This window comes from Lipotes vexillifer, unplaced genomic scaffold (assembly GCF_000442215.2).
Source record: "Lipotes vexillifer unplaced genomic scaffold, Lipotes_vexillifer_v1.1 scaffold466, whole genome shotgun sequence".
Taxonomy (NCBI): Eukaryota; Metazoa; Chordata; class Mammalia; order Artiodactyla; family Lipotidae; genus Lipotes; species Lipotes vexillifer.
The window spans coordinates 502,043-513,291 of record NW_006796103.1 but is presented as its reverse complement, the minus strand read 5'-3'; positions in this window follow the sequence as shown (position 1 = coordinate 513,291).

Here is an 11,249-nt window from a genome sequence, read left to right as displayed (position 1 = left end):
GGAAAAAAAAAAAAAAAAAAAAAAAAAAAGGCGTACATTTTAGAAGGGAAGAAGTAAAATTGGCCTTATTCATAAACAACATGTTTGTCAATATAGAAAATTCCAAGTAAAATTTTAAAACTTCTTGAAATTTGAAAAGATTTGAAAAAGATTGAAATTTGAAAAGATTTGAAAAGATTGGGGACACAAAGTTAATATACAAATTATATTTTGACAAACTTGCAATGAACAGTTTTTAGAATTAAAAATTAAAAACTGCCCTTTTCAATATCACCAAAAATGTGAAATATTTAACAATATTTATGCAAAATACATACATTGTAAACTACAGAATATTGGTGAGAGAAATCAAATGAAGAGGTATAGTATATTCATTAATCAGAAGGTTCAATATTATTTATTTTTTAAATTAATTTTTATTGGTTTACAATGTTGCTTTACAATGTTGCATTAGTTTCTACTGTACAGCAAAATGAATCAGCTATACATATACATATATCCCCTCTTTTTTAGATTTTCTTCCCATTTATGTCACCACAGTGCATTAAGTAGAGTTCCCCGTGCTATACAGTAGGTTCTCATTCATTGTTTATTTTATACATAATATCAATTCAATATTGTTTAAATATCAATATTCCCAGGAATGCAAGGCTGGTTCAATATAAGAAAACCAATCAACATAATAAACCAAATAATGGATTTAAGGGAAAAAGCATGTGATAATCTCAACTGATGCAGAAAAAGCATTTGAAAACAATCCAGCACTTTTCTTGATAAAAATAATCAGAAAACTAGGAATAGAAGGGAACCTCCTCAACATGATAAAGGGTATTTATGAAAACCCACAGCTAACACCATATTCAAGGTGAAAGATTGAAATCTTTCCTCTAAGATCAATAATAAAATAAGGATGCCTGCTTTCACCAGATCTATTCAACACAGTACTGGAATTTTCAGCCATAGCACTTAAACAAGAAAAAGTAATAAAAGACACCCAAATTGGAAAGGAAGAAATAAAACTATTTCTATTTGAAGATGAAATAATATTATCTATAGATAGTCCCAAAGAATCCACAAAAAATTACTAGAGCTAATAAAAAAGTTCAGCAAAGTTTCAGGGCATAAGATCAACATGGAAAAATTAGTTGTATTTTTATATACCACAAATGAATAATCCGAAAAGGAAATTAAGAAAATAATTCAATGAATAATAGTATCCAGAAGAATAAAATACCTAGGAATAAATTTAACAAAAGAGGTAACAAATTTGTATGCTGAAAAATACAAAGTATTCTTGAAAGAAATTATAGAAAACCTAAATAAATGGAAAGATATCATTTGTTCATTGATTGGAAGATGTAATAGGGTTAGGATGTTAATACTACGCAAAGTGAACTATGGATCCAGTGCAATACATATTAATATTTCAACAGCATTTTTAAACAGAAAATTGAAAAAGTGCTTTAAATTCATGTGGCATTGCAATGAGCTCTGAATAGTCAAAAATAATACTGAAAAAGAATAATGAAAATTAAAGGGAAGAGTGATCAAGATGACAGAGTAAGGAGACCCTGAGCTCACCTTCTCCCACATGCACCACAAAATTACAACTATTTATAGAGCAACTATTGAGGAGAAAGACCAGAAAACTAGCAGAAAATATTTTCTACAACTAAAGATATAGAGAAGCAATCAAAAGAAGGCTAGGAGAGGCAGAGATGCAATATAGTCAGGATCCATACCCCTGGGTGGATGACCCACAAACAGGAGGATAATTACTATTGCAAAGGCTCTCCTCAAGGAGTGAGAGGTCCAAGCCCCACACTGGGCTCCCCTACCCAGAGGTGCTTCACTGAGAAGACAGACTCCCAATGTTTGGCTTTAAGGTCAGTGGGGCTTAATTTGGGGGGAGATGAAAAGGGCTGTCAAAATGGACTCCACTCTTAATGGGTGCACATAAAACTTACACACTCCAGAGCCCAGGACAGAAAGAGTAATTTGAAAGGAGCCTGGGTCAGACCCACCAGCTGATCTTGGAGAGCCTTCTGGACAGCCCGGAGGCAACTGGAGCATACCTGAAGGACATAGACACTGGCGGCAGCTATTTTTGGATGCTCATTCTACCATGTAGTCACTGGTGCTGCCAAGTACCATTTTTGAATGCTCTCCCTAGCTTATTAGCATTGGTATCTGGCCTCACCTATCGGCCTGTCAGCATCAGTACAGGAACCCATCAGATGAAGCAATTATTTGGACAGAGACACAGCTCCACCCAACAACAGGCCTGCTGCCTTAGGGCCACTTGAACTCACAAGGTCTGACTCTGTCCACCTGAGTGTCCAGGATATGGCCCTGCACACCAGTGCACCAGCATTAGCCCTGGGACCCCAAGGACCCTGCAGTCAGAGACCCTAGGACCTGGCTGTGGCTACAAGTGGATCAGCATAAGTCCAGGACAAGTCTCTCCCATTAGAGGGCAGGCACCACCCCTAAGACCCCTTGAATCCAGCCCCACCCACTAGTGGGCCAACATACCAAAATCAGGACCACTAGGGCCCTGAAACCAGAGACCAAAGAACTCAGCTCTGCCCACTAGTGAGCCAGCACTAGTCCCAGGATGTTCTGGGTCTCAACCTCCCACCAACCAGCAGGCCCACTCCAGCTCTGGGACCCCTGGATCCTGCAGCCAGAGACACCAGGATCAGGTTCCACACACCAGTGGGATGGAACTATCTTCAGGGCATGGCCTCACTCGCCAATGGTCAGGAACGAGCCCCAGGAACCCCTGGACCCCAGCCCAGCCCACCAGCAGGCAGACACAAGCCCCAGGACAACCAAAACCCCACAGCCAGCCATGTCATGAAGCAGCCCACCCATCAGCAAGCAGGCACTAACATTAGGACACCAAGGGCCCTGTAGCCAGACACCAGGACCTGGTTTCACCAACCAGGAAGCCAGCACTAACCCTGGGACACCCTGGGCCATGACTCCACCTACAGGCAGGCAATGCCAGCACCAAGATACCTTGGACTCATCAGCCAGCTGCCCTAGAATTCAGACTCATGCACCAGCATGTCAGCACCAACTTTGGGACAGCCTGGAGCCTGCAGCCAACATGTCGGGAACCGGCCCCAGCCATCAGTAAGCTGACACTAGATTCAGGAAGACTGGCCCCAAACCACCCACCCCAGAATACTTTTTCACCCCTCAGTGTGCCAGCAATAGTCCCAAGACCCCATGGAGCTCTGCAGCCAGCTGCATCATAACACAGCCCTGCCAACCAGTGGTTGGCAGCCTTGGCACAAGGCATGGTCTGTTAACCAATTGGACCAGGGGCCAGACACTCCTAACAGACCACCCACAATAGTCAGCCAAGCACAACAGTAGGACCCACACATAGGGGGCAGCCCTAAAGCATATTGATCTGGTGGCCAGAGGGGATTGTGCTGCTGACTCAGGAAAACTGCTACAAAAAGCCACCTTCACAAAGTCAGGAAACTTAACAAATCTACCAAACACATAAAAATAAAAATAGAAAATTAGGCAAAATGAGATGGCAAAGGAATATATTCCAAACAAAGGAATAAGATTAAACCCCAGAAGAAAAAGTGAAATGGAGATAGCCAGGCTACTTGATAAAGAGTTCAAGGTAATGATCATAAAGATGATCAATGAACTCAGGAGAAGAATATATGAACAGAATGAGGAGTTAGAAATTTTAAACAAAGAGTTAGAAAATATAAAAAGAACCAAACAGAGATGAAGAATACAATAACTGAAATAAAAAATACACTAGAAAGAATCAATGGTAGATAAGATTATATAGAGGAACTGATCAGCAAGCTGGAAGACAGAGTAGTGGAAAGCACTGAAGATGAACAACAACAACAAAAGAATAAAAAGAAATGAGAACAGTTTAAGAGAATTCTGAGACAATGTCAAGTGCACTAACATACATATTGTAGGGGTTGCAGGGAGAGGAGAGAGAGAGAAAGGTGCAAAGAACATATCTGAAGACATCACAGCTAAAAAATTCCCTAATCTGGGAAGGGAAACAGACATCCAGGTCAAGGAAATACAGAGATTCCAAAACAGGATCAACCCAAAGAGGAACACACCAAGGCACATTGTAATTAAAATGGCAAAAATTAAAGATAAAAAAAGAATATTAAATGCAGCAAGGGAAAAACAAGAAGTTATGTATAAGGTAATTCCCATAAGGCTATCAGCTGATTTTTCAGCAGAAATTCTGTATACCAGAAGGGAGTGGCATGATATACTTAAAGTGATGAAAGGGAAAAGCCCACATCTAAGAATATTCTATCCAATAGGGCTTTCATTTGAATTTGATGGAGAAAACAGTTTTATAGACAAGCAAAAGCTAAAAGAGTTCAGCACCACCAAAACAACTTTGTTAAAAGGACTTCCTTAAGTGAAAAAGAAAAGGCCAGAACTAGAAACATGAAAGTTATGAAAAAAAATCTTGGGAATTCCCTGGCAGTCCAGTGGTCAGGGCTCCATGCTTCCACTGCAGGGGGCATGTGTTCTATCCCTGGTTATAGAACTAAGATCCTGAAAGCTGCGCTGCATGGCCGAAAAGAAAAAAGGAAAAAAAAGAAAGGAAAAAACTCACTGGTAAAGGCAAATATACAGTAAAGATAAAATTATCCATGAATAAAGCTAGTAGGAAAGTTAATAGATAATTGTAGTAAAATCATCTATACCCACAATTAATAGTTAAAGGACACACAAAACAAAAAGATGTAAAATATGGTGGCAAAAACAGTAAACATTGGGAGAGAAGAGTAAAAATGCACGGTTGTTAAAATGAATTTGAACTTAACAGATCAGCAAATGAACATATTCATGTATAGATTGCTATATATATAAACCACATAGTAACCACAAACCAAAAATCTATAATAGACACAAGCACACATAAAAGAGAAAAAATCCAAACATAACACTAAAGATAGTCATCAAATTAAAAGGGAAGAGAACACAAGAGGGAGAAAGAAACAAAAAAGAACTACAAAAACAACCCCAAAACAATTAACAAAACAGTATTAAGTACATACCTATCAATAATTACTTTAAATGCAAGTGGACTCAATGCTGTAATCAAAAGACATAGAGTGACTGAAAGGATACAAAAACAAGACCTACATATGCTGCCAACAAGAGACTCAATTCAGATCTAAAGACACACAGAGACTGAAAATGGGGGGATGGAAAAAGGTATTCCATGCAAATGATAATGAAAAGAAAGTCAAGGTAGTAATATTTATATCAGGAAAAATAGACTTTAAAACAAAGACTGTAACAAGAGACAAAGAAGAACATTACATAATGATCAAGAGATCAATCCAAGAAGAAGATATAACAGTTGTAAATATCTATGCACCCAACAAAGGAACACCTAAATACATAAAGCAAATATAAACAGCTATAAAGAGAGAAAGTGACAGTAACATAACAATAGTAGGGGACTTTAACACCCCACTTACATCAATAGACAGATTATCCAAATAGAAAATCAATAAAGGAAGACTGACCTTAACACATTAGGCCAAATGAACTTAATAGATATATAGAGAACACTCCATTGAAAAGCAGCAAAATACACATTCTTTTCAAATGCACATGGAACATTCTCCAGGATAGATCACATGCTGGGCCACAAAACAAGTCTCAATAAATTTAAGAAAATTGAAATTATATCAAGCATGTTTTCTGACAACAATGCTTTAAGACTGGAAATCAACTACAAGAAATAACTGCAAAAACCACAAACATGTGAAGGCTGAACAGTATGCAACTAAGCCATCAATGGACCACTGAAGAAATCAACGAAGACATCAAAAAATACCAGGAGACAAATGAAAACAAAAACACAACAATCCGAAATCTATGGGATTCAGCAAATTAGTTCTAAGAGGGAAGTTTATAGGAATACAAGTCTACTTCAGGAAATGATAAAAATCTCAATCAACCTATCTTACACCTAAGGAATGAGAAAAGGAAGAATAAACAAAAACATAGTTACTAGAAAGAAATGCATCATAAAGATCAAGGCAGAAATAAATGAAATAGAGACTAAAAAATGGGGAAAAATCAATAAAACTAAGAGTTGGTTCTTTGAAAAGATAAACAAAATTGATAAGAAGAAGGGAGGAACCCCCAAGGGAACCGTTAGGATGTAGGGGAATGAGGCGGGAGGAGAAGTGGAGACCAGAAAGGACCAGACCAGTGCCCCTGAAGGGTGGCTGGGGGGCAGTTCCCATGCTTGGAGGGACCCTCAGGGGCTGGGATCGGGGGGGGAGTGTGCCCAGTGTTTCCCCTGCCCAATCAGCTGGGGAAGAAAGCCCAGCACTTGGGCTGGGTCCTATGCCCACAGAGGCCCCCTCCAGGCTGCTTTGGCCCTTGGGGCATAGGACGGAGGCCAGGAGAGAACACAGGAGGCAGGTGGGAGGATCTCTCCAGGACCAGAAGAGGGGAAGAGGAGGAGGACCTTTGCCCCACCCACTCAAGTACAGGAAAACTGTGAACACCTAGGCCATGTCCCCCATCCTCCAAAGCCCCCTCCAGGCTGCATGAGTCCTACGAGCATAAGAAGGAGGTTGGGGAGAACAGGAGAGGCAGGAGGGAGGGGGCCTCCAGGACTGGAGGAGCAGGAGATGAGTAGTGGGCATTTGACCCGCCCACCGGAGCCCAGGAAGCCTGCTGAGCTCCCAGGTGGGGTCCCCTGCCCTCTTAGACAAGAGGCTGGAGGAACAACTGGGCTGCATCTGTTCCATTGAGCTTAAGCCCTACCCCCACCCCGCAGGACCTTTTCCAGCCCTGTGGTCCTAATCATAGGCCGCGCTCACTGTCCAAACCCCGCCCCTGCTTAGGCCCGGCCGTCCACAGCCAAGGCCTTTTCCACCTTTTTTTTTCTCCCCTTTTTTACTATAGTAGTTCTGTTTTACTTTCCAGTTGTTTCATTTATATTTTTATTTTTATATTCTTTCTAACATATCTCTTACTATCCTGGTCTAATTATATTTTTCCTATGTTATTGTTTTCTCCGTTTTTTTGTTTGTTTTTTTTTTTGCCCTACATGGCTTGCAGTATCTTGGTTCACAAGCCAGGGGTTGGGCCAAAGCTTCTCTGGTGGGAGCTCCGAGTCTGAACCACTGGACTAACAGAGAAACTCAGACCCCAGGGAACATTCATCAGAGTGAGGTATCACAGAGGTCCTCATCTCAGCACCAAGACTCAGCTCTACCCAACAGCCTACAAGCTCCAAAGTTGGAAGCCTCAAGACAAACAACCAGTAAGACAGGTACACAGTCCCACTCATAAAAAAAAAAAGAGGGCTTCCTTGGTGGCGCAGTGGTTGAGAGTCCGCCTGCTGATGCAGGGGACATGGGTTCGTGCCCCAGTCTGGAAAGATCCCACATGCCACGGAGTGGCTAGGCCCGTGAGCCATGGCTGCTGAGCCTGCACGTCTGGAGACTGTGCTCCACAATGGGAGAGGCCACAACAGTGAGAGGCTCACATACCGCAAAAAAAAAAAGAGAGAGATGGAGAAAAATATGTCACAGATGAAGGAGCAAAGTAAAAACTTACAAGATCAAATAAATGAAGAGGAAATAGGCAATACCTGAAAAATAATTCAGAGTAATGATGGTAAAGATGATCCAGAATCTCAGAAATAGAATGGAGGCACAGATTGAGAAAATACAAGACATGTTTAATAAAGATCTAGAAGAACTAGAGAACAAACAAAAAGAGATGAACAACACAATAACTGAAATGAACAATACAATAGAAGGAATCAATAACAGAATAACTGAGGCAGAAGAACGAATAAGTGAGCTGGAAGACAAAATGGTGGAAATAACTGCCGAGGAGCAGAATAAAGAAAAAAGAATGAAAAGAATTGAAGACAATCTTAGAGACCTGTGGGATAACACTAAACACACCAACATCCTAATTATAAGGGTCCCAGAAGAAAAAGAGAAAAAGTAAGGGTCTAAGAAAATATTTGAAGAGATTATAGTGGAAAACTTCCCTAACATAGGAAAGGAAATAGTCACCAAAGTCCAGGAAGCACAGACAGTCCCATACAGGATAAACCCTAGGAGAAATACACCAAGACACACATTAATCAAACTAACAAAAATTAAATTCAAAGAAAAAAATATTAAAAGCAGAAGGGAAAAACAAAAAATAACATACAAAGGAATCCCCATAAAGTTATCAGCTGATTTTTCAGTGGAAACTCTGCAGGTCAGAAGGGAGTGGCAGGATATACTTAAAGTGATGAAAGAGAAAAAGCTACAACCAAGATTACTCTATCCAACAAGGATCTTATTCAGATTCAATAGAGAAATCAAAAGCTTTTTAGACAAGCAAAAGCTAAGAGAATTCAGCACCACCAAACCAGCTTTACAACAAATGATAAAGAAACTTCTCTAGGTGGAAACTCGAGAGAAGAAAAATACCCACAAAAACAAACCCAACACAATTAAGAAAATGGTAATAGGAACATACATATCGATAATAACCTTGAATGTAAATAGATTAAATGCCACAACCAAAAGACACAGACTGACTGAATGGATACAAAAACAAGACCCATATATATGCAGTCTACAAGGGGCCCACTTCAGACCTAGGGACACATACAGACTGAAAATGAAGGGATGGAAACAGATATTCCATGCAAATGGAAATCAAAAGAAAGCAGGAGTAGCAATACTCGTATCAGATAAAATATACTTTAAAATAAAGACTGTTACAAGATATAAGGAAGGACACTACATAACAACCAAGAGATCAATCCAAGAAGAAGGTACAACAATTATAAATGTTTATGAACCCAACATAGGAGCACCTCAATACAGAAGGCAAATGTTAACAACCAGGAAAGGAGAAACTGACAGTAACACAATAATAATAGGGGACTTTAACACCCCACTTACGCCAATGGACAGATCAGATCATCCAAACAGAAAATAAATAAGGAAACACAAACTGTAAATGACACTATAGACCAGATAGATTTAATTGGTATTTATAGAATATTCCACCTGAACGTGGCAGATTACACTTTCTTCTCAAGTGCACATGGAACATTCTCCAGGATAGATGACATCTTGGGTCAAAAATCAAGCCTTGGTAAATTTAAGAAAATTGAAATTTTATCAAGTATCTTTTCTGACCACAACACTATGAGATTGGAAATTAATTATAGGAGAAAACTGTAAAAAACATGAATACATGGAGGTTAAGCAGTGTGCTACTAAATAATCAAGAGATCACTGAAGAAATCAAAGAAGAAATAAAAAAGTACATAGAAAAAAATGACAATGAAAACACAATGACCTAAAACCTATGGGATGCAGCAAAAGCAGTTCTAAGAGGGAAATTTATAGCAATTCAATCTCACCTCAAGAAACAAGAAAAATCTCAAACAAACAATCTAAACCTACACCTAAAGCAACTTGAGAAAGAAGAGCAAAGAATACCCAAAATTAGTAGAAGGAAAGAAATCATAAAGAGCAGAGCAGAAATAAATGATAAAGAAATGAATGAAACAATAGCAAAGATCAATAAAAATAAAAGCTGGTTCTTTGAGAAGATAAACAAAATTGATAAACCATACACAAAAATAAACTCCAAGTGCATTGTAGACATAATGTAACATGAAACACTATAAAACTCTTAGAAGAAAACCTAGGAAAAATACTCTTTGACATCAACCACAGCAAGATTTTTTTTACCCACCTTCTAGAGTAATGAAAATAAAAGCAAAAATAAACAAATGGGACCCAATGGAACTTAAAAGCTTTTTCACAACAAAGGAAACCATAAATAATATGAAAAGACAACCCTCAGAATTGCAGAAAATATTTGCAAATGAAGCAATGGACAAAGGATTAATCTCCAAAATATACTAACAGCTCATGGAGCTCAATATCAAAGAAACAAACAATCCAATTAAAAAGTGGTGGAAGACGTAAATAGACATTTCACCAAAGAAGACCTACAGATGGCCAAGAGGCACATGAAAAGATGCTCAACATCACTAATTATTAGAGAAAGGGTAATCAAAATTACAGTGAGATAACACCTCACACTGGTCAGAATGGCCATTATCAAAAAATCTAGAAACAATAAATGCTGGAAAGGGTGTGGTGAAAAGGGAACCCTCCTGCACTGTTGGTTGGAATGTAAATTGATACAACCAATGTGGAGAACAGTAAGGAGGTTCCTTAAAAAACTAAAAATAGAATTACCATATGACCCTGCAATCCCACTACTGAGCATATACCCTGAGAAAACCATAATTCACAAAGAGTCATGTACCACAATGTTCACTGCAGCACTATTTACAATAGCCAGGACATGGAAGCAACCTAAGTGTCCATCAACAGATGAATGGATAAAGAAAATGTGGTACATATATACAATGGAATATTACTCAGCCATAAAAAGAGATGAAATTGAGTTATTTGTAGTGAGGTGCATGGACCTAGAGTCTGTCATACAGAGTGAAGTAAGTCAGAAAATGAAAAACATACACCGTATACTAATGCATATATATGGAATCTAAAAAAAAAAAAGGTACTGATGAACCTAGTGGCAGGGCAGGAATAAAGACATAGACATAGAGAACGGACTTGAGGACACGTAGGAGGGGAGGGGGAAGCTGGGATGAAGTGAGAGTAACATCAACATATATACATTACGAAATGTAAAATAGCTAGTGGGAAGCAGCAGCATAGCCCAGGGAGATCAGCTTGGTGTTTTGCGACCACCTAGAGGGGTGGCATAAAGAGGGTAAGAGGGAGGCTGCAGAGGGAGGGAATGTGGGGATATATGTATGCATATGGCTGATTCACTTTGTTGTACAACAGCAAATAACACAGTATTGTGAAGCAATTGTACCCCAACAAAGGTCTATTAAAAAGATGAAATCACGGGCTTCCCTGGTGGTGCAGTTGTTGAGAGTCCACCTGCTGATGCAGGGGACACGGGTTCGTGCCCCCGTCCGGGAAGATCCCACATGCCGCGAAGCGGCTGGACCCGTGAGCCATGGCCGCTGAGCCTGAGTGTCTGGAGCCTGTGCTCCACAACAGGAGAGGTCACAACAGTGAGAGGCCCACATACTGCAAAAAAAAAAAAAAAAATGAAATCACAACTAGCATTTTTTCTGACAACAATGCTTTGAGACTGGTAATCAACTAGAAGAAAAAACT